The sequence below is a fragment of the Pristiophorus japonicus genome, chromosome 8 (genome assembly GCF_044704955.1).
Source record: "Pristiophorus japonicus isolate sPriJap1 chromosome 8, sPriJap1.hap1, whole genome shotgun sequence".
Lineage (NCBI taxonomy): Eukaryota > Metazoa > Chordata > Chondrichthyes > Pristiophoridae > Pristiophorus > Pristiophorus japonicus.
The window spans coordinates 13,489,391-13,514,005 of record NC_091984.1 but is presented as its reverse complement, the minus strand read 5'-3'; the positions used below and the strand labels follow the sequence as shown (position 1 = coordinate 13,514,005).

The 24,615-nt window shown below is 46.5% G+C and overlaps 1 protein-coding gene across 11 annotated transcripts in view; it reads left to right on the top strand.

The window, feature by feature from the left end:
* adgrl2a (adhesion G protein-coupled receptor L2a) overlaps positions 1–24,615 on the top strand; it is a 544,699-nt gene that overhangs the window by 142,511 nt on the left and 377,573 nt on the right. Inside the window, exon 1 of one of the 11 annotated variants that reach the window (XM_070886514.1) lies at positions 17,430–17,636. The exons of 9 other annotated variants lie outside the window; for them this stretch is intronic. The gene's annotated coding sequence lies outside the window, so the exon portion shown is untranslated. Of the gene's footprint in view, positions 1–17,429; positions 17,637–17,960; positions 17,984–24,615 lie in introns of those variants that run through there. One more of the 11 variants, XM_070886519.1, reaches the window with a different exon arrangement.

Genomic DNA, 24,615 nt, shown 5'->3' with positions numbered 1-24,615 from the left:
CCTGACCAACCTTTCACCTCACGCCAGAACGAATGGCCACAATATCGCTTGGAGGGCAGAAGAATTATAGCCATGACGTTATCTCCAGCGGCACTTAAATCTGCCTGCACCCATGCTCACGCCACTCAAGGGCAGCAGCACTGGGAGGTCCCCTCTCCCCTGCTAGGCCATAAAAATTCTTTCCGAGAAAAGATTTTCAATTTGCGTTCAACGAGACGCCTCCTGAGATGTCTGACCAGCCTCGCAGTGGAGAATTAAGTGCTCCTTGGGCAGCTGAGCCCTTGACCATCTGACAGTGTCAGAGGTCAGCTCTGCACTCTGTTCGAACTGCATACCAGTACTCCCTTCCTCAGTCCACGTCGGGAAAATCTGGCAACAGATTTTAGACCTTCCCGATAAGGATTTATAATCGTCATCGTCCCGCAAAGTGTGGAAGGTTTTGGTGCGGACGCGCTTGCTGGGGAAAAGATGGTTGGTGGCGCGACATCGCCTCTTGCCTTTGTGCACTGCTAAAATAGGAATGTTTCAGACTTGTAGCTTAAACAATGAACAATTAACCCGTGTGACCTTCCTTCAGTGTTGGAAATAAGACAGCTCATGAATTCACATGATGGGACTATGCACAGAATACCAGAGTGACCAAACACTTCGTCACCTGTCCTCCTATCTCTCTCCGCGTGGCTCGGTGTGTCACTGTCTGATTACGCACCCTTGGGATGTTTTGTACTCGGCTAAATGCAAGTTGTTTGTGGTTGATGGCTCCCGTTGTGGAACAAGTTGGAGGAGAACATGTTTGGATCACCTCTGCCCATTTTAACGACGCATAGGGCAGTTTCTGTGCTCCCAGCGGAGGCACCGTGCTAACCGAGACCATGGTCCCAGTTGGGCGCTATTCGCCTCAACTACTCCTTGTGCGATATTCTGGTGGAATGAGATCAGATGAGCCAAAGGGCCGCCTTCATCCAGGACTGTCTTGGTATCTTGTGCGAGGAGCTGTGGCCCTACAAATATCAGCAGCTCCCCACAGTCGGGGTGATGCTCTGTGACATCAGTGTGTTTATTCCCCTCTCTCAGCAGTGGCCCCTTTTGCTGTATGTACGCGCATGTGGGACGTTGCACTTCTTTCCTGCCCCGTAGACTTGCCTCCGAGCGCAGTCAAAGTCTATCCCTTACTTGCTATCTAATTAATTGCATGGGTTGAAGGGGGAATTGTCGTCTTCTGGCTGGAACGTCGATTCTCTATCCTCAGGACGCACGCTGCTCCTTGCCTCGAGAGTGCTGACAGGCGAACTTCCATCCCAGGCTTCTGTCGGGCCCTCTGCTGGGGCTGGAGGCTTGTTAGGCAACGCTAGAAAAAACTCAGCCTGCTCATTTACTCCCTTCCCTACCAGTGGGAGTCTGCGCCCACTCTGCCGGCTGCTTTCCAGAGTTGGCAAGTGGGAGTTTTGTCTTTTTTTTTTCAAGTGGCAGGTGTTAAAACAGGCTCTCCCACTGGCACTCCTAAAGTGCCAGACCCCAAACAACTTTTACTGAAGGCACAGTGAATAACCCTCCAGTAACTGTTTTTGAAAAAAAATTGTTTTATTCTTTCATCTTCTGAACAGGAAGTTCAAAGTGGGGAGTTATGTTCATATGAATATCCATTAACTGCACAGGGGAGATTATTAGTGGCTTCCTGTTGCCTGACGATGACGTCACAATGGTTGCCAAGCATTGGCCCCTATACATAAGCAAGTGGAACTGTTAGCGTGTGCCAGCTAATTAAAGCAGGGAGGGGTTTGCAGCAGATTGGAAATTGGACTTGTTCCTCTCGGACTTGGGTTAAAATCCAGCCCAACTGATGGTGTAAAATTCTCCTCTTGGCTGGCTGTCAGAGTCCGACATGGAATGTGTTTGGACTGTCCGGTTCCTAGTGAGCACAGACCTGCAGGACAGGTCTGCCTCTAGGTTCCTAACCCCAAAACGACTAAAAGTTTCCCGGAATCGGGGTGTGTTGGGGGGGGGGGGGGGCGGGAACTTCCTGTCAGCGATTTATAGTTCCTGGCCCACGTGAAACATAGAAGATAGAAATAGAAAATAGGTGCAGGAGTAGGCCATTCGGCCCTTCGAGCCTTCAATGAGTTCATGGCTGAACATGCAACTTCAGTACAACAACAGACTCTCTGCGTGAGGGGCTGTGAATAATAACTGACCATCGGAAGTCAGAATGAGGTTATTCTGCCTTCCTTTCGAACCGAATCATTTCCTGGCCTTTACCACAGAGCTTGTCACCGGCGGCTGCACAGTGCCTTTGCCCGCAGAGAGCCACGACCGGCTTGGTGGGGGGCAAGGGGGAGGGGGGCAAGAAGTTGGTAACCGTGGAGTGGTGGGGGGGGGTGGTGGTTGGTTGTTGCTGAAATCCGGTGTACTCTGAAATCGGTGGGGGGGGTGGGTGAGGGGATGAGAGGGAGACTGGGGACTTGGGGTTAGGGAGACAGTAATCTATCGCTCTATGAAAACTCTCCTTTTTATTGCGTGTGAGCTCAGGGAGTGGTTTAGATAAGTTGGTGGTAAGCTGAGTTTCGGAGGATGCACACTGTGAAAGATGCCCCAAGCCCCGAGCCTGCTGCCCAACCGGTCTCGGCCTGTGAAGTTCAAGTACAGATCAGCTCTGTTGTCACCTTCTCACGGAATGAGCCTAAACCAGAGGACTTGTGGAGAGAGTAGATCTGTTCGAAGGCAATCCGGACCACGACTTGTGCGGTGTAGGGGGGATTCTGGCTGGAGTTTAGGGTATCAGCGGGTTATACAGGGTTACTACTGGTCATAGCAGAGGTAGGATTACACATATTGTGTTACATTTAGACTATCAGTGAGTTACTGTATTGCTCTTGGCTATGAGGAGAATCTGAGTTTTACCAGCATTACTATTAGATATCAATGCAATTTCAGTGAGTTAACATTAGTTACTGGTACTCCAAAAATGCTCAATTACAGGGGGGACCCAAATTTTATTCTAAGGGAATTGGAGTACAAGAGTAAGGAAGTCTTGCTACAATTGTACAGGGCCTTGGTGAGACCACACCTGGAGTACTGTGCACAGTTTTGGTCTCCTTATCTAAGGAAAGATATACTTGCCTTGGAGGCGGTGCAACAAAGGTTCACTAGATTGATCCCTGGGGTGAGAGGGCTGTCTTATGATGAGAGATTGAGTAGATTGAGCCTATATTCTCTGGAGTTTAGAAGAATGAGAGGTGATCTCATTGAAACAGATAAGATTCTGAGAGAGATTGACAGGGTAGATGCTGAGAGGTTGTTTCCCCCGGGCTGGAGAGTTTAGAACAAGGGGGCACAGTCTCAGGATAAGGGGACGGCCATTTAAGACTGAGATGAAGAATTTCTTCACTGAGGGTTGTGCATCTTTGGAATTCTCTTCCCCAGAGGGCTGTGGATGCGGAATCGTTGAGTATATTCAAGGCCGAGATGGATAGATTTTTCGACTCTCGGGGAATCAAGGGATATGGGGATCGGGCAGGAAAGTGGAGTTGAGGTTGAAGATCATTGAATGGCGGAGCAGGTTCGAGGGGCCATAATTCTGCTCCTAATTCTCATGTTCTTATAAGGTAAATGCAATACCATTTGTAGCTGTCATGTGATCAACTGTCATGTGATCCTGCATCATATGGTCAGATGTCATGTGGTCAGACTGTCATGTGATCAAACCTCCAGGAATGCTTCCACCCAGAGTTGGGAACCCAGACTGCCACTAAAAGTTCAGTGTCAGGCTTAAGGATGATTGGTGTCGGGATGTCCCACTGGTGCAGAAGGAGCTGCTATTCTGAAGCACGCTCTTGGGCTCAAGTACAGGGAATATCACCCTGCATTTATTCAAGTAGTCCCACTCCAGAACCTTGAGCACAAAGTCGAGGCTGACACTCCCAGTGCGGCACTGAGGGAGTGCTGCACTGTCGGAGGTGCCATCTTTCGGATGAGACGTTAAACGGAGGCCCCGTTTAGAAGAAGAGCCAATATTTATCTCTGAAACAACATCACTACAAACCAGATGATCTGGTCTTTTATCACATTGCTGTGTGCGTGGGATTTTGCAAATTGGCTGCTGCGCTTCCGCTATTACAACAGTGACTGCACTACAAAAAGCAAAAGTACGTCATTGGCTGTCAAGTGCTTTGGGATGTCCTGAGGACATGAAAAGCGTTATGTAAATGCAAGTTTGTTCGTTCTTTCGCAACCTGACCTAGGAATGCTTGATGCTGACGTATGGAAAGTGTTTCATTCCCCAGAACCAGTTTCCCTCCTGGCACTAGCATCCCTCGCACATACAATAAAAAAAGGCCGTTACTTATCAAAGTGTTAATGACTATCCTACATTCCAGTGAGCAAACAGAAATGAATGTGTAGAACTGCCAGATATGTGTCTAATGACAAAACTCCCCAGAGCATCGGCAGCTCTCTGTAATTTGAAAATATTCACTTTGAAACTGATTTTCACAGCGTAGCTGAATTGATTCTTAAATGAATTGGTGCCAGGAAATCAAAGGGAGGTCGGCAGGATTAAAGGAAGGACCACCAGATTTAATGTGCCCTGATAGCTCTGCAGGATTATCCCAGCAAGTTGGATATTTCTGAAGATGGATGTTAAAGGTTCCCTGGCAACATTAGGGGGAAGAGAAAATAAAGGTCTCCGGGCCAACATTCCTCCCTCAACCAAGACCACTAACTCTGGTGTTTTGTCCAATTGGTGGTGGACACAAAGTGGCGACTGCATTGGCCTACGTAACATCAGCCCCTCGAGCCTATTCCATCATTCAATGAGATCATGACTGATCTGTGACCTAACTCCACATACCTGCCTTTGGCCCATAGTAGCGGCATTGCTAAAGCTTTCATTGTGCATGAAGTGCCTGAGTGATGTTTCTGAGGAGTGCAATAAATTGTCATATGAATACAAGTCTATGTTTTTATTTATTTTGTTTTATTATCTTTATATCTGTTTACACTGTGATGTTCCTACTTATTGTTATATTGGACATGTATAACTCAGTGTGTGGAGGATAGTTACACATTATGTGCGCAAAATCAACCTCCATCATTTACAGCAGTCCAGGCGTGATTGACAGCAGTGAGGTCTCTAGGCGTGATTGACAGGGGAAGTTATCCAATCACCACCATGTTGCCCAGGTGTAGCGGTGTCACTATATGCAGCCCCAGCGAGTTTGGTTTGGGCCCACCATGATGTGCCAGGATCTGGCAGTGCCAACACCACTCTCAACCCACTGTGATAGGGCTGGCAGTGCAAATCTGCTTTTATTCAGGTTGGTGGAGGCCAGCGTTTGTGAGCCGCCTCCCAGTATCTACACTGTTAAAGTCAGCTCCCTTCTCCCAGCAGCAGAATCATAGCAAGACCTTGCATTATGTAGCCCCTTTCAATCTCCCGGGATGCATCAAAGTGCTTCACAGCCAATGAATTACTTTTGGAAGTGGAGTCACTGTTGCCATGTGCCAGTTTGTACACAGCACGATCCCACAAACCGCAGAGATAAATGACCAGTTATTAAGTTTTGTGGATCGAGGGATAAATGTTGGCCAAGATACTAGGATAACTCCTCTGCGCTTGGAAATGGCCCGATGGGATCTTTAACGTCTACCCGAGAGGGCAGATGGGGCCTCGGTTTAGGGTCTCCTCTGAAAGCTGGAAATCTCCGAGTCCCTCCGTACTGCGACAAAGTTGTGCCGAATTTCCTCAGTTTACACTTGTCCTTTTTACCTGAGTCAGAAGGTCGTGGGTTCAAGTCCCCCTCCAGAGACTTGAGTACAAAATCCAAGCTGACACTCCAGTGCAGTACTGAGGGAGTGCTACACTGTCAGAGGTGCCGTCTTTTGGATGACACCTTAATCTGAGGGTCCTGCCTGCCCTTTCAGGTGGATGTAAAAGAAGAAGAGCAGGGGAGTTTTCCCCGGTGTCCTGGCCAATATTTAACCTTCACTCAACATCACTAAATACAGATGATCTGGTCAGAGAGGATGTTTTCCCTCGTGGGGGAATCTAGAACTAGGGGCATAGTTTCAGAATAAGTGGTCGCCCATTTAAAATGGAGATGGGGAGAAATGTATTCTCTCAGAGGGTCGTGAATCTTTGGAATTCTCTACCCCAGAGAGCTGTGTCGAGGCTGGGTCAATTAATATATTTAAGGTGGAGATGGACAGATTTTTGAACGAAAGGGGAGTCCAGGTTTATGGGGAGTGGGTAGGGAACTGGAGTTGAGGCAATGATCAGATCCGCCATGATCTTATTGAATGGCGGAGCAGGCTTGAGGGGCCAAATGGCTGACTCCTATTTCTTACGTTATGTTCTTATCACATCGCTGTTTGTGGGACCTTGCTGTGTGCAAATTGGCTGCCGTGTTTCCTATATTACAACCGTGACAATATTACTTCATTGGCTGTAAAGCGCTTTGGGGCATCCTGAGGCCATGGAAGGTGCTATAAAATTGCAAGTCTTTCTGTTCTTTTTTGGTTGCTGCTTTGTTGGGAGATGCTGTCCTTTTGGCTGACCTGTTAAACCGAGACCCTTTTTGCTAGCTGTGGTGGACACTGAACATCCCAGGTCACTATTCGAAGAAACATTGTGAGTTCTCCCCGGTGTTGCTGGCCAACAGGCGAGCCTCAATCAACAGCACCAGACAAAAAAAACAGATTAACTGCTCATGTTTGTGGAACCTTGCTGTGCACTAACTGGCCTTCATAACCAGAAGTGGCTTGCATTTCAAAAGAGATTCCTTGGCTATGAGGCAGTTTTGACGACCTGAGGACATAAAAAGGCTCTATCAAAATGCATGTCTCAGATACTGCAGATATCTAACCTGATAATGAATTAAATCTTGTACCGTACGGTGAGAAACTGGATAAGTGCTTGGTGCACATATTCTGAATTCTGCACATGATATTAAATATTCCTCCAGATTAATTAGACCATGTTTAGTATTTAATATATCTGTCCTTGTTCATTTGCAAAAATGCATGCCTCACGCAGCAATCAAAAGGTCAAATGCTAACTGATTCTGACATCTAAACAAATGAAGACAGCCTATCTTAAAGCAAAACAGCAGCAAAATGTGATTGTTTGCTCATATTGTTGAACTGCAGGTGATCCTTAGCAAAGATTGGTTTGCTTTCAGCAACATGCTCTTGTGACTAATTAACGGCACACAAAAGTGGAAAATAAATCAAACGCTGGACAGAGGCTCCTCCGCCCCCCCCGCCCCATTCCCCCAACCGATAGTTCAATTGGTAAAAGGTAGGAAAAAATGTGATGACTCATTAAACCGAGGCTCCGTCTGTCTTCTCGGGTAAACATAAAAGATCCAACGGCATCTTTCGACGAAGAGCAGGGCCGTTCTCCCAATGTCCTGGCCAACCATCAACCGAAGTCAGCCAGGAGCAGATGATCTGGTCATTATTATATTGCCGTGTGTCGGAGATTGCTGTGCACAATATGGCGGTCGGGTTACACTTCAAAGGCAGTCCCTCGGAGTCGAGGATGAGCTCTTTGGGACATCCTGAGGTGAAAGGGAAAAACCCACAGCAAGTGATCTCTTTCTTTCCGAATGCAGAACAGAAGGCCCCAGCTTTTGATGGGCAGTCTGTGTTTTGAGTTGCCTCTTCTATACTAAGGGCAGCATTTGTGGATGCAACAATTGGCCTGAGCTCCACAGGGCAAGGGAGGGGAGGGGAGGGGAAGGGAGGAGGGAAAGGCAGGGCAGAGCTGGGGGAGGGGAGGGGAAGGGATGAGGGCTGGGGAAGGGGAGGGAAGGAAGGCTGGGGAGGGGAGGGGAAGGGGAAGGGAAGGAAATGAGCCAGGGCGCCCCCACTCCGAGTTGCTATGCAGTGACTGTTGTCGGGTGAGGAGCGGAGCTGTCCCGAGCTGCAAAAATAGCTTATTGACACTCCCTGCTTAAACACGCACATGGGTGAAACGTAACCCAGCAAGCAGGAGGGGAGAGCAAAAAAATACTTGTTAAAAGGTAAAGGCTGTCTCGCATTAAACTGTAATAAAGCAAAACCCACAGCTGTTGGGGATTTGCAGAAAACCCCCAAATGGCCCCGACTCCCTTCACCACGTAGCTAAACATTAGTAATGCCAATGGATTGCAGAGCATTGTGCGAGTGTCTGATCCTGTGATAAGATGCTGTGGTGCCGGCACATCTGCTGCAGTGGGACGGACGTTTATGCCAGAGTTTAGAGAGAGGACACGCTGTTGCTCAGGAGCAGAGAGCAAATAATCGTCTTTCATCCCGTGATCTGCGGTAACATCGCAATGAACGTAGGTCCTCGGGAGCAAACAGCAACACAATACATTTGGGGTAGTGTTTTCGCTTGGGGCGCAGTCGGGAACGGCGCCCGAAATTGCACTGGTTAGAGTTCAGTTCAAGTTTCCGCTTAAACTCATTCGCATAATCACAAACGTAAAATCCTCCGTGAACCAGAACAGTGGGGCAAGGTGACAGAACCTATTCCTTGATGTATTTAAGGGCGGTAACCTGGGGCAGTTTGATTAATACGGCTGAAAATGATGCCACCAAAAAAAGTATTTTTTAATAAAGGTGTCCAGCCCTCCACCTGCGAGTGACCTGATTTCAAATCGCTGCAAATAACTTTTTAATAAAAAATAAACTACTTTCAATACAATAGTCAGTTTCTGAGTAAATTGAATATTTTTTGAGATGGAAAATCTTTTTTAAACGTGACAACTAGTGCCTGTGCGGCCCAGAAAATGAGAGCAATTTCCCGAACCAGCGCTATCGGCGCAACCTCGCAGTCTTCACCTGGGGGTGGGGCTAGTTTTGTGGGCGGGGCCCGATGCAGGCCAATTGAATCATAAACCAGCGTAAAGGATCGCGGAAAACACAAACATAAGTGGGTTGGGGCGTAACTCGCGTTTAAAATTCCCTAATCTTTTGCGCGGGTTTGGCCGATGTCAGCCGCACTGCACCGAGATTAACAGCGCAATTGAGTGGAAGTGCGATCAATCTCCGCACATTCCAGCTATACTCGGGACAAAAAGACTTCAAAGTGATGATATCTAACAGGGGCGAGAACAGTTTGCTTGTCTGACTGTCTGAAGCCCACTTTCCGGAGCAATGTTCTGGCACGAGATTGGTATAATTGTCTTCATAGAATGGAAATCGCAGTTTTCTGGGATCGTTCTGTACTGCCTGAACCCCCAAGCTCTGGAATTCCCTCCCTAAACCTCCCCGCTCTCTACCTTTCTCTCCTCCTTCATGACGCGCCTTATAACCAACCTCTGTATGACCTTTAGTCATCTGTCTTAATGTCTCCTTATGTGGCTCGGGGTCAAATATTGTTTGATATCGCTCCTGTGAAGCTCCTTGGGATGTTTTACTGCATTAAAGGCGCTATATAAATACAAGCTGTTGTTGGTGCTTAAAGTCCAAACGGATTGAACCGGTTCTGCGTGACAGTGGGATGGGTGATGAATTTACACGGGATTTCTCCCGCTCGTCCAGAGGCATTGCTGTGGAAATCCCGACGCTGATGCCATTTCTTCCGGGTTCTCCGTAACTCATGAGGCCGGTATTTCCTAAACTCTGAGCCCTGGTCCTGGTCAATGGCAAGCATGTTTGTCTCGACCGGCTTGCTCGTTCCACTGGGACCTTGGACCATGTGCTGAATATTATCAAATAAACAGGCGTTTTTTTTACATTGCCAGATCCTCGGAGGTTGACAGCTAAAATGGCGGCCATTGGAAATAATTTTTATCAACATCCCTCGTGTCCTTCTGTGACATCGCCGGCTGTAGTTCTGTTTCATTTACATTTGAATAACCATTGTGTAATAATAAATCACATCTCAACACAAAATTGATTGAAGAAAGAATGATATGGGAAATAGATATTTCAGTTGCACACTAAAGGCCCGATTTCTTTAGTGGTAAGTTTGTCGAGCAGATTTACAGTTCATTTATTTTCCATTATGATTCCCCTCACTTGGACCTGAAGGGCTATGTCAGTGCAAGACTTGCATTTCTATAGCATGTTATCGTGTCCCTTTGAAATGTCTCAAAGCGTTTCACGTGCCATGAATTATATTTGAAGTACAATGATTGCACAAAATGAAATGTTGAATATGCTGCCTGTCACGGGTGGTGATTGTGCTAGTTCTTCAATATTCCCTTGCTGTTTTTGCTATTATTCTGGGAGTTAGGCTCTGTTTAGCTTTGGCTCTGTTTAGTTCTCAGGAAGGAACATGGGAAGATAACAGCAGGAGTAGGCCATTCAGCTGCTCGAGCCTGTTCTGCCATTCAGTGAGATCATGGCTGATCTGTATCTTAACTCCACCGACCTGCCTTGGTTCCGTGATCTTTCTTTAACACCCTTGCCGAACCAAAATCTATCAATCTCAGTTTTAAAATTTTCACTTGACCCCCAGCCTCAACAGCTTTTTGTGGAAAAGAATTCCAGATTTCCAGTACTCTTTGTAGTGAAGAAGTGCTTCCTGGCATCAGCTCTGAACAGCCCTAGCTCGAATTTGAACATCATTCCCCCTTGTTCTGAACTCCCCCCTCTCCCCCCACCAGAGGAAATAGTTTTTCTATATCTTCCCTATCAGTTCCTTTAATCATCTTAATCACCCCCAATTGGATCACCCTTCAAGGGAATATAAGCCTTGTCCAGACAACCTGTCCTCATAATTGAACCATTTTAGTCCTGGTATCATTCCGGTGATACACCCTTCCTGAGATGCAGTGCCCAGAACTGAATGCAGTACTCTAAATGGGGATTAACCAGAGCTTTATATAACGAACGTAACATCCATCCCTTTGCATTCCAGCCCCCTGGAGGTGCAGACCAACATTGCGTTAGCTGGTGGCTATAATGGGCCACGCCTCCTACAAGGCAGCCAGCTCTGATTGGACATAATCCTGCAGGCTTCACCATGCCCCAATCGCTCTGCCCGCTGCACACCCCCGTCGTGCCATTGGTCGTCTGACACCTCTATCCTTCCCACGGACAACTGGAAGGCCGTCCAGCTCTCAGTTATCCAATATCCAATATTTTTACAACCAATGAATGAAAATGTTCCAGGAAAATGGAACCAGATCACACGCTCTTTTATCTTTTACACCCGGGTCCCTCCTGGAGATTAAGTTTCAATTCCTGGTGACTCCAGGGCAATTACGGGACTGTTTGGTGACTCTAGCCTCCTCACGCTGGCGCTATCATGTCCTGGCCCAACCACCACGGCCTGAGGTAAAACTGGTGCTTTAGATGCTGAATGAGTGAAAACAAGGGTGGGTATCAAGTCTCTGTAGTTACTTTCCTGAAACCAGCTCCTACATGGATCTACATATCCAGAGAGGGAGGGCGGTTTAGCAACTCATTCGTTCCCCAAGCTTGTGGAGGGCGGGGTTGAGCCTTTAAATGCTGCCCCCCTCTCTTCCCGCCCCCCCTCTCCTGCCCCCTTCCCACAATCCCACATCTCCTGCCATTTGTATTTACATCATCTTGTTTTGAATTCATGAGTTGGGATGATCAGGGCAAAGTAGGCACTCCGTTGCTGAAAATTATGCTTCTAATTGGGACTGAAATAAGCATTTCACGTTCTCTGCAGATGGAAGTTTGGCTCACTTGATTTGCTGCCCCATCAAGTAGTGTCATTATTACAACAGATGGTAGAATTGTGGAAATCTTGCCCACAAAAAAAGCAGTAGGTGCAAGATCAAATAATAAATCTGAGGCTGATAGAGAAGGTAGCCCAGGGTATAAAAGGCTATGGAGCCAAGGCAGGTGGACGGAAAGATGGAGTTAAGATACAGAGCAGCCATGATCTCATTGAATGGTGGTACAGGCTCGAGGGGCTGAATGGCCGACTGTTGCTATTTTGCTGTTGGTACCTTTGACACATGATGTTGAACATCATTCTGCACTTTGTGTCCTAAACAAAGGTTCCAGTTTGTTCATATTTTTTTCTTCTTGGGCAGTTCGCACACAACGTTTGGGAGTCATTGCACATAGCACTTCCAAGTGGCATTTAAAGCCTGCTTCGGCCCAGACCACCCAACAGGCTTGCATGTATCAGTGATAATTTATAGTCACAAGTGTTGCAAGTTTTCTGAAATAGCCGTCTTTTGCTAGCTGTGTCTTGTTATGGCAACTGGGGAGTGGTGGTGGGTGGGGGCTGGGGGTGGGGGGGAGACACATCATGTCATGCCAAGGTCCTACTATAAATGAGACATTTCACCTCTGGGTCTTGGCTTCAAATCCAGCTCAGACCAATGGGATGATGCTCTCTGCTGTGTGCTGGCTCCAAAGGCTAATGCCTGGAAGGGTGGTGGATGCAGAGAAACAAAGAAAATAGGTGCAGGAGTAGGCCATTCGTCCCTTCGAGCCTGTAGCGCCATTCAATAAGATCATGGCTGATCATTCCCTCAGTACCCCTTTCCTGCTTTCTCTCCATACCCCTTGATCCCCTTAGCCGTAAGGTCCATATCTAACTCCCCCTTGAATATATCCAATGAACTGGCATCAACAATTCTCTGCGGCAGGGAATTCCACAGGCTAACAACTCTGGGTGAAGAAGTTTCTCCTCATCTCAGTCCTAAATGGCCTACCCCTTATCCTAAGACTGTGTCCCCTGGTTCTGGACTTCCCCAACATCGGGAACATTCTTCCCACATCCAACCTGTCCAGTCCCGTCAGAATCTTATACGTTTCTATGCGATCCCCTCTCATCCTTCTAAACTCCAATGAATAAAGGCCCAGTTGATCCATATGACAGTCCAGCCATCCCTGGAATTAGTCTGGTGAACCTTCACTGCACTCCCTCAATAACAAGAACGTCCTTCCTCAGATTAGGAGACCAAAATTGAACACAATATTCCAGGTGAGGCCTCACTAAGGCCCCCGCACAACTGCAGTAAGACCTCTCTGCTCCTATACTCAAATCCCCTAGCTATGAAGGCCAACATACCATTTGCCTTCTTCACCGCCTGTTGTACTTGCATGCCAACCTTCAATGACTGATGAACCATGACACCCAGGTCTCGTTGCACCTCACTTTTTCCTAATCTGCCGCCATTCAGATAATATTCTGCCTTCGTGTTTTTGCCTCCAAAGTGGATAACCTCACATTTATCCACATTATACTGCATCTGCCATGCATTTGCCCACTCACCTAACCTGTCCAATTCAACCTGCAGCCTCTGAGCATCCCCCTCACAGCTCGCACCGCCACCCAGTTTAGTGTCATCTGCAAACTTGGTGATATTATACTCAATTCCTTCATCCAAATCGTTAATGAATATTATAAAGAGCTGGGGTCCCAGCACTGAGCCCTGCGGCACTCCACTAGTCACTGCCTGCCATTCTGAAAAGGACCCGTTTATCCTAACTCTCTGCTTCCTGTCTGCCAACCAGTTCTCAATCCGCGTCAGCACGCTACCCCCAATACCATGCGCTTTGACTTTGCACACCAATCTCTTGTGTGGGACCTTGTCAAAAGCTTTTAGAAAGTCCAAATACACCACATCCACTGGTTCTCCCTTGTCCACTCTACTAGTTACACCCTCAAAAAATTCCAGAAGATTCGTCAAGCATGATTTCCCTTTCATAAATCCATGCTGACTTGGACCGATCCTGTCACTGCCTTCCAAATGCACTGCTATTTCATCCTTAATGATTGATTCCAACATTTTCCCCACTACTGATGTCAGGCTAACCGGTCTATAATTATCCGTTTTCTCTCTCCCTCCTTTTTGAAAAAGTGGTGTTACATTAGCTACCCTCCAGTCCATAGGAACTGATCCAGAGTCGATAGACTGTTGAAAAATGATCACCAATGCATCCACTATTTCTAGGGCCACTTCCTTAAGTACTCTGGGATGCAGACTATCAGGCCTCAGGGATTTATCAGCCTTCAATCCCATCAATTTCCTGAATACAATTTCCCGCCTAATAAGGATATCCTTCAGTTCCTCCTTCTCACTAGACCCACTGTCCCCTAGTACATTCGGAAGGTTATTTGTGTCTTCCTTCGAGAAGACAGAACCGAAATATTTGTTCAGTTGGTCTGCCACACCACATTTAAAAGGTGCTTGGATGGGCACTTGAAGTGCCGTAACCTGGAGCGTTACGGACCTAGAGCTGGTGAGTGGGATTAGACTGGATTACCTCTTGTCTGGCGCAGATACAATGGTAAGTACTGCAGTGAATCGAATACGGCCACAGTGATCTCCTGAACTAATTTTGATTGCCTGGATGGGTCAGAGAGAAATTTTCCCAGATTTGTTTTTTTTCCTCAATTGGCCTGGGTTTTTAATCTGGTTTTTGCCTCTCCCAGGAGATCATATGGCTCCGATTGGGGTGGTGTGTAGAATGTTTCGGTGCAAGGTGTGTCGCAGTTGTGTGGGTCGGATTGGTTGGGCTGGGTGCTCTTTACCTTTCCGCTGTTGTTCATTGTTCATTGATTTATATGTAACCTTCAGGGCTGCTGACTGAGGGCCATGTGGCTCTTTGTCGGTCGGCGCGAACACGATGGGCCGAAATGGTCTCCTTCTGCACTGTAAATTTCTATGTTTCTATGAGGTGAGTTTGGGCAGTCTCAATCCAGTTCCTGGTCAGCATGGACCTAAAGTACAAACTACAACACAGCTAATGGAATGTTGGCCGTTGGAATACAAGGGAGGAAGTGATGCTTCATTTGTACAGCGCCTTGGTCAGAACCCATCTGGAGAACTGTGTTCGGTTCTTGTGTACCTCGGGAAGGATATATTGACCTTGGAAGGGGCACAGCGCAGATTCACCAGAATGATACCGGGGTTTAGAGGGTTAAAGTACAAGGACGGGTTGCATAAACATGGCTTGTATTTCCTAGAGTTTAGACGATCAGATCGAGCTATTTAAAATGTTAAAAAGGATTCGATGGGGTTGATACGGAGAAACAATTTCCACTGGTGGGGAATCCAGAACAAAGGGGCAGAATGTTAAAATTCGAGCCAGGGAATTCAGCCGGGAAATCAAGAAGTACTTTGTCACACAAAGGGGAGTGGAGATTTGGAGCATTCTCCCCCAAAAGGCTGTGGATGCTGGAGGACAGTTGGAGCTTTCACGGCTGTGATTGATGGATTTTAGTTGGGTGAGGGTATTGAAGGTATACGGAGAAAATGGGGTTAAGATACACATTATCTAACTGAATGGATCGAGGGGCTGAATGGCCCACTCTTGTTCCTAATGTTACTACCCCTAGTCCAGCACAAATTAGTAATGTAATTCATGGTGGCTGCTATGGGAAATGGAGACTGTCACACTGGCGCACATCGGAGTGAAGGCTGAGATACGTTGTTGGTGTAGAGTACAGGGAGCTTTACTCTGCCTCTTGATTATGCCGCACCGGACCTAGTCCTGCCGTATATCACCAACGATGTCTCCGCAAGATTCTGAAAATCTCCTGGGAGGACAGGCGCATCAACATCAGTGTCCTCGCCCAGGCTAACATCCCCAGCATTGAAGCACTGACCACACTCAATCAGCTCCGCTGGACAGGCCACGTAGTTCGCATGCCAGACACGAGACTCCTGAAGCAAATGCTTTATGCGGAGCTCCTTCACAGCAAACGAGCCAAAGGTGGGCAGCGGAAACATTACAAGGACACCCTTAAAGCCTCCCTGGTAAAGTGCGACATCACCACTGACACCTGGGAGTCCCTGGCCAAAGACTGCCCTAGGTGGAGAAAGTGCATCCGGGAGGGCGTTGAGCTCTCCGAATCTCAACGCCGCAAGCGTGAAGAGATCAGGCGCAGGCAGCGGAAGGAGCGTGTGGCAAACCAGTCCCACCCATCCCTTTCCCCGACCAATGTCTATCCCACCTGTGACATGGTCTGTGGCTCTCGTATTGGACTGTTCAGCCACTAAAGGACTCACTTTAGGAGTGGAAGCAAGTCTTCCTCAATTCCGAGGGACTGCCTATGATGATGATGACCTGATCTGGAGTGCATGATACTAGACGCCATACGGAGAACAACATTCCATGAAAGAAAAGGAAATGTGAAGAGCCAGAAGCTTAAACCAGAGTTGAGATATGCCACAGAGTTTTATTTCCTGACTTGAGTGAGTTCGGCATTGTGTTTGACATTTATGCTTAGCCTGGACAAGCGTTCCTTCAATTTCTTATTTCGTGCACGCACACACAGAGACACACACACACACACACACACGGGCAGAGACATGCACACACACAGACAGAGAGGTGCGTACACACACATACACAGACACTGAGACACACACACACTGACAGCGTTTTCTCCCCTCCTCGGCCCAACCCACAGCTTCAATCTAAATTTTAATAATTACCGCCCATTTTGATTAAAGACCGCTCAATCGGCCCAGGATCGCATTTTCCGCCGAGAGTTAAGGTGTAAGGTCCATTTTTTCCACCAGGAGGAATTTTCCCCTTTTTGTGGACTTTTTCGCCCGCGGTAATTTAAAAATATTAGTGACATTTTGGGCGGCAATCCAATGCTGGCGGATTTTTTTGGAAATTCTAGCCCAGAGACACAGACACACACACACACACACGCAAAGACCGACATGTACATACAAACGCAAAGCTCTTTTGGAAATTGCACCTCTCTTCGTTTAATCTCATCAAACCTTGGCCGAGATTTCCTCTTTAACTTCTCTCTCTCTCTCTCTCTGTCCCTCCTTCCCTCCCAGTACTACTGATGACTTAATGTGAGACAGATCTTGGATCATTATTACTTCATTTGGAAGCCATATGTGTACACTATGAGGCAATCTGAATATTGATTGATTGGAATCGCTGGGAGCTGTGATTAATGGGCTTGAGATTCAGACCAGCCAGCCGAAAGCTGCAGAGATTACAATTTCAGCTGCTATCGATTTCACGTCATATTTCAATGTCGGGGGGTCGGCGGGGGGAATTGCACTGTAATCCCACGATTGTTTTTTTAACATTAACACCAAAAACTTGCAACACACAACTGCCGGAAGAAGGCCTCAGCATTAAGAGGTGAGCTGATGTGTGAGCTTGTCTTGTTTATTCATGGGGAAAATGAATTTGAATTGAACACTGAGAACACTGGCAGAGAGCATTGCGAGCACGTTAGATCTGCTGGCTGATGTGTTTATCAGATTGCAGTCGTTCTGTGGCAGAATGAAGGATGGCGCTGTATGGCAGGGCTTTAAGCTCCCCTGGATTACCAGCCTTTACTTGCTGTAGCTGATGCCCGTTGCTGGAAAGTGGAGTTATATTAGCGCGTCAGCTGCAACTCTTGGCCCCTCTCCCCTTTCATTCCCTTCCCCTGCTCAAGCTGAGCGAGGTCGTATAGCGTGTCAGCGACAAGAATGCCTCCAGTCAGCTGCAGGCATGTCTGTACCCTGTCTGTCCCCACGCAAGATGCACAAAGTCAGCAGTGTGGCTGCCGTTTGTCCGTCGTGACTTGAAGGAATTCTCCGCTGCTCGGTAAAGGAGACGAAATGATGTGACCTGACTTGCTGGAGGGAAATGGATCTCCTAAAGCCTGTCGAGGCTGTCACAGTGTAGCGTGCCTCAGCTACAAGACGGTGTTGTCATCGCCGGACTTGAGACGGGTGTTGTTCTTGGTAAGGGCATGCTGAGATGTGTAACAGCCGCTCGCTTTCTACTGTGGGGATGGCAGATGGAGAGTACTACTTGGAGAAGTTGTCATTTCTCTGTTGCTTAAAGGACAAGTGACCTTTACATAGATTGTCTGTCGAACACTTTATATATCTTTTTTTAATGTAAAAATGACCTATTGTGAAGGAAGCACATTTGGTGAGGAAATTAGGAAATAGGGATCCACTGAAAAGTTTCTGGCACTTAAATCTGTTTAACATATTGTGAGTTTATAGATCAGTACATTGTGAACTTCTGCTGAGCTGACACAAGAGAAAGCTGGTCACTTTATTGAAGGCAGTCGGTGAAATAGGTGAGCGTTTAATATGATCAAGGAAGTTGACCTAATTACTAGATACATGAGGATATATGAGATACAGACAGACACCCATACAAATGGAATTGGAGGGCTCAGGTTTTCTCTGAGCTTGTGGCTGTGATTACTCTGAGAAGGCAAATTCCCCTGTCCGGTCAACTGCATGAGTTAAAAGAGAATGGAAGGGGCGAAAGACAAGGCCACTTGTGCTAATGCAACAAACTGCTTGGAGGACTTCTGCTCAATGTAGTCTCCCCTGGGGACACCGTGTCCTCTGTCCCTAATCCGTACCCACCTTTCTCATCAGAAGCCCTTGTCATGAGAGGAAATGGTTTATGGTCACTGCTTGAAGGATTTCTGTGCAATCTACCCGCCCCTGGGGACACACGTGTCCTCTGTTCCTAATCCATAACCACCTTTCTTGAGCAGAAACCCTTGGCATGAGAGAGCAGAAGGTCTGTGGCTGATCGAGCAGATGCCTCGCATTTATAAACAACTGGTGTCATTGAGCGGATTAGCGTTAAGGTGTATTTTGAAATACTACTGTGCCGAATTTTGATCTTGGGGGCTAGCGGTGAAATAATTCGTGTCTACACCTGTAGCTTATTGTTCTTTATTGTATAGCTGCACCTTGCTTTGCACAGCATTGTATTGCATTGAATATGTTGGGAAAAGGCTTTTGTGATAATTCTTGGCTGGGTTTATGCGCAGTACATTGTTACATGCTGCACACTGCTCATTGTATCAGTATCATTGATGTAACACTTCAAACAGAACCCAGCTGAGTGCATGGACTTTTTCTTTGTACTTTAGAACTGTTCCTAAACAGTCGGTCAAAAGCTGTACTGTTGGCAACGTTCACCATGCCAATGTCCGAAAGCTTGACCAGCAACAACAACTTGCATTTCTATAGCGCCTTTGACGGAGTAAAACACCCCAAAGCGCTTCACAGGAAGGTCGGCAAACACAATTTGACACCAAGCCACGTAAGGAGCTATTAGCACAGGTAGGTCACAGAGGTAGGTTTTGAGGAGCATCCGAAAGGGGGAGAGAGCTCGAGAGGTGGAGTGGTTTAGGGAGGGAATTCCAGAGCTTAGGGCGAGGCAGCTGAAGGCATGGCCGCCAAAGGTGGAGTGATGAAAATCGAGGTTGCACAAGTGACCAGAATTGGAAGAGCGCAGAGATCTCGGGGAGTTGAAGGGCTGGATAAGGTAACGGAGATAGGGAAGGGCGAGGCCATGGAGGCATTTGAACACAAGGATGATAATTTTAAAATTGAGGCGTTGCCGGACCGGGAGCCAATGTGAGCAGGATGAGCAGGGCTCAGTGGGAGTTAGAATAAAGGGAATAGGGTTTTGGATGAGCTTAATTAAGTTTATTGAGGGTGGGTGATTAGTGGCTGGCCAGGAGAGCGTTGGAATAGTCAAGTCCAGAGATAACAAAAAAAATGGCTGAGTATTTCAGCAGCAGATCAGCTACGGCAGGGGTGGAGATGGCCAATGTTATGGAGGTGGATGTCGGTGGTCTTAGAGATAGTGCAGATGTGTGGTCGTAAGCTTGTCTCCAGGGCAGAGAGGGCACCACGGCTACGAATGGTCTGGTTCAGCCTCAGACTGTGGCCAGGAAGAGGGATGGAGTTGGTGGCTGGGGAACAGAATTTGTGATGGGGACCCAAGACAATGGTCTTGGTTAAAGGACATTTCTGCTCATCCAGTAGTGGATGTCAGAAGAACAGTGCGACAACTCCAAATCAATGGAAAGGTGAAGAGAGTTGGTGGTTACGTGGAGATGAATCATAGAATGATACAGCCCAGAAGGAGGCCATTTGGCCTGTACCATCTCTTTGAAAGAGCTATTCAATTAGACCCACTCCCATGCTTGGTCAAAGATATGGTTTTATGGAGCGTCTTAAAGACCAGGAACACACCTTTATAATTTACGGTGAATAATTCTGCCCTTTTTAGCCCTGATTATAATCACTCAACCACTGCTGGTTGTGGCTACTGTTGCCTCGGCCCTAAGCTCTGGAATTCCCTGCCTAAACCTTGCCACCTCTCTACCTCTCCTTCCTCCTTTTAAGACGCTCTGCACAGCCCACCTCTTTGACCAAGCTTTTGGTCATCTGTCCTAATTTGTCCTTATGTGGCTCGGTGTCATTTTTTTTGTCTTCTAACACTCCTGTGAAGCGCCTTGGGATGTTTTATTACCTTAAAAGCACGATATTAATACAAGTTATTATTGTTGAATAGTTTTGGGGGGAACATGTTAACTGTTTACACACCCGCTAGAACAGAGAGCGAGAGCTCGGGCTCTGGCAAGGAAACGTGTTGATGTCACGCCATATTTGGCAACAATGGTTGCTAGGAACTTTGCATCATAGAACCATAGCATGCTACGGGACATTCAGCCCAGCTCCACATGAGCTACATAGCCTATTCCCACCCTCCTGCTCACTCCCCAGACCTCTATTCAAACAACTATCTAATTCCCTTTTTAACGTAATTTACGGCAGCAACTTCACCAGGGATTTATGATTCCACAGTCTTAACAACCCTCCGTGTAAAGAACATTTTTACTGACCTTCCCTTTTGTGATCATCTCTAACATATTCCCTCTCATTACAGTCTCGTTAACCAGAGAAACAATCTTGTCACAATTTACCTCATCATAATGCTACACAATCCTGGAGGCCTCTGATCAGCTCAATATTTAACCTTCTCAGGTCTAGTGGGGGAGAGAAAAAAAACCCGACTTCTCGGGTCCCTCCTTATGTCTAATAAACCTTGCTTCACTGCCATTGTTATTGGTGGTGCCTGTAAATGATGCTCACTCTCTTCCCAGATCTTAATGTCTTTAAATTCTAGTCAGTTATTTCTGCCTCTTCCTCAAGACTCTCGTAATGCATCACTTCTGTGGGGATTTGTATTTAAGGAAAGACTCCAAATCTGGGTTATTCTGAGGGGCCCCCCTGAGGCTTTACAACCAACAAAGTACTTTTTGAAGTGTAGTCACTGTAGTAATGTCAGAGACACGGCAGTCGATTTGAGCATAGCAAGGTCCCAAAACAGCAATAAGATAATGACCATAATGTTTTAATGATGGTTGAGTCCAGATTTCCCAGGGTACTAGGCGAAAGCCCATGTTCTTCTTCAAAATAGTGCCATGGGGGGGAATTTTTACATAAGAACACAAGAAATAGGAGTGGGAGTAGGCCATTTGACCCCTCGTGCCTGCTCTGCCTTATCGCTCAAAAATCTGTCCATCTCTGCCTTAATTAAATTCAATGACCTAGCCTCCACAGCTCTCTGGGGCAGAGAATGCCACAGATTTACAACTCTCTGAGGGAAGAAATTCCTCCTCATCTCCATTTTAAATGGGTGGCCCCTTATTCTGAGACTACGTCCCCTAGTTTTAGTTTCCCCTATGAGTGGAAATATCCTCTTTGCATCCACCTTGTCCAGCCCCTTCATTATCTTATATGTTTTGATAAGATTACCTCTCATTCTTCTAAACTCCAATGAGTACTGTCCCAACCTACTCAACTATCTTCATTAGTCAACCCCCTCATCTCCGGAATCAACCTAGTGAACCTTCTCTGAACAGCCTCCAATGCAAGTATATCCTTCCTTAAATATGGAGATCAAAACTGCACGCAGTACTCCAGGTGTGGCCTCACCATAAGAACATAAGAATTAGGAACAGGAGTAGGCCATCTAGCCCCTCGAGCATGCTCCGCCATTAAACAAGATCATGGCTGATCTGGCCGTGGACTCAGCTCCACTTACCCGCCCGCTCCCCGTAACCCTTAATTCCCTTATTGGTTAAAAATATATCTATCTGTGACTTGAATACATTCAATGAGCTAGCCTCAACTGCTTCCTTGGGCAGAGAATTCCACAGATTCACAACCCTCTGGGAGAAGAAATTCCTTCTCAACTTGGTTTTAAATTGGCTGCCCCGTATTTTGAGGCTGTGCCCCCTAGTTCTAGTCTCCCCGACCAGTGGAAACAATTTCTCCGCCTCTATCTTGTTATCACCAATACCCTGTATAGTTGTAGCAGGACTTCTCTGCTTTTATACTCCATCCCACTTGCAATAAAGGCCACCATTCCATTTGCCTTCCTGATTACTTGCTGTACCTGCATACTAACTTTTTGTGTTTCATGTACAAGGACCTCCAGGTCCATCTGCATTGCAGCACTTTGCAATTTTTCTCCATTGAAATTATAATTTGCTTTTCTATTTTTTCTGAAAGTGGATAACCTCACATTTTCCCACATTATACCCCATCTGCCAATGTTTTGCCCACTCACCTTTTATCTTGTGCAGTAACCTTTTATGTGGCACCTAATCAAATGCCTTCTCGAAATCCAAATACACCTCATCCACTGGTTCCCCCTTATCCACCCTGCTCATTACATCCTCAAAGAACTATAGCAAAATTTGTCAAACATGATTTCCTTTTCATAAAACCATGCTGACTCTGCTTGACTGAAAAATGTCCTGCTACTGCTTCCTTAATGGACTGCAGCATTTTCCCGACGATAGATGTTAGGCTAACTAGTCTATCGTTACCTGCTTTCTGTCTGTCTCCTTTTTTTTTAAAAAAGAGGCATTGCATTTGCGGTTTTCTAATCCGCTGGGACCTCTCCAGAATCCAGAACATTTTGGTAGATTACAACCAAGGCATCCACTATCTCTGCAGCCACTTCTTTTAAGACCCTAGGATGTAAGCCATCAGGTCCAGGGGACTTGTCTGCCTTTAGTCCCATTAGTTTACCGAGTATACTACTTTAGTGATTGTATTAAGTTCCTCACTCCCTATGGCCTCTTGATTATCCACTATTGGGATGTTTTTAGTGTCTTCTACCGTGAAGACCGACACAAAATATTTGTTCAAAGTCTCCTCCATTTCCCTGTTCCCCATTATTAATTCCCCAGTCTCATCCTCGAGGGGAACAACATTTACTTTAGCCACTCTTTTCCTTTTTATGTACCTGTAGAAACTCTCCTACTATTTGTTTTTATATTTCGTTCTAGTTTACTTTCATAATCTATCTTCCCTCTATTATTTTTTTAGTCATTCTTTGCTGCTTTTTAAAAGTTTCCCAATCCTCTGGCCAGATTGCATGCCCTTTTCAATTTGATACCATCCTTTATTTCCTTAGTTAGCCTCGGATGGTTATCCTTTCTCTTACAGCCTTCCTTCTCGTTGGGATATATTTTTGTTGAGAGTTATAAAATATCTCCTAAAATGTCTGCCACTGCTCATCAACCGTCCCACTCTCCAATCTAGTTTCCCAGTCAATTTTAGCCAACTCTGCCTTCATACCTTTGTAGTCTCCTTTACGTCTACCTGAGAGGGCAGACAACTTGATTACTGAGGGAACGCTGAATACTCTGAGCTGCCGTCTTCCTGATGAGATATTAAAACTGCTCTCTCAGGTGGACGTAAAAGATCCCATGACACTATTTTGAAGAAGAGCAGGGGAATATTCCCATTGTCATGGCCAATATGTATTCCTCAATCAACATCACAAACAGCTTCTCTGGTCATTATCACATTGCTGTTTGTGGGAGCTTGCTGTGCGCAACTTGACTGCCGCGTTTCCTACATTACCATAGTGACTATACTTTAAAAGAAATAATATACTTAATTTTCTGTAAAGTGCTTTGGGACATTGAGGTCGTGAAAGGCGCTATATAAATGCAAGTCTTTCATTTAACGTAGTAAAATGTCCCAAGAAGCTCCACAGGAAAGTAATCCGGACAAAAATTGCCACAGAGACAAAGAAGGAGGCAAAGCTTGGTAAAAGAGGTAGGCTTTAAGCAGGAGGAGGAGAGGGAATTCCAGAGCTTCGGGCCTAAACCTATACCTTGGTGATTCTACATTTTTACTATTAAAATGGTTCTAAATTCAAGTAAAATCCAGTGGCAACCTTTGTGGTGAGACTGCAGAGGGTGAAAGGCAGGATTCACGCTGAAAGCAGTTTCAGGTTGCCTATCTTCCGTTCACTTTGTTTACATTCACAGTTCCATTTCACTTCCCACAGGAGTTCTCTGCTGTGTAGTTTCGGGGCACAGGAGCTGTAGATAGCAACAAATGGAATCTGCAGCTCTAAAGTAAAACCTCCCAACCTATTTTTATGTCCACTCTCTTGAGATTGTTAAAATATGCTGCTCAGTAGTGTAGAAAAGCAAAGTGTGTCGGCTTCAAAGCAAGGCAGGAAACAACATCATCAGCTTTCTTTAATATCACACCTTTCATCCAATACACTGCTGCCCGTATCCTAACTCGCATCAAGTCCCGCTCACCCATCATCATCAGCAACATAAATTGATGAAGACTTGCTTCCACTCGAAAAGTGAGTTCTCAGGTGACTGAACAGTCCAATATAGGAATTACAGTCTCTGTCACGGGTGGGACAGACAGTGGTTGGAGGAAAGGGTGGGTGGGGACTCTGGTTTGCCGCACGCTCCTTCTGCTGTTTGCGCTTGGTTTCTGCATGCTCTCGGCGACGAGACTCGAGGTGCTTGGCGCCCTCCCGGATGCTCTTCCTCCACTTTGGGTGGTCTTTGGCCAGGGATTCCCAGGTGCCAGAGGGGATATTGCACTTTATTAAGGAGGC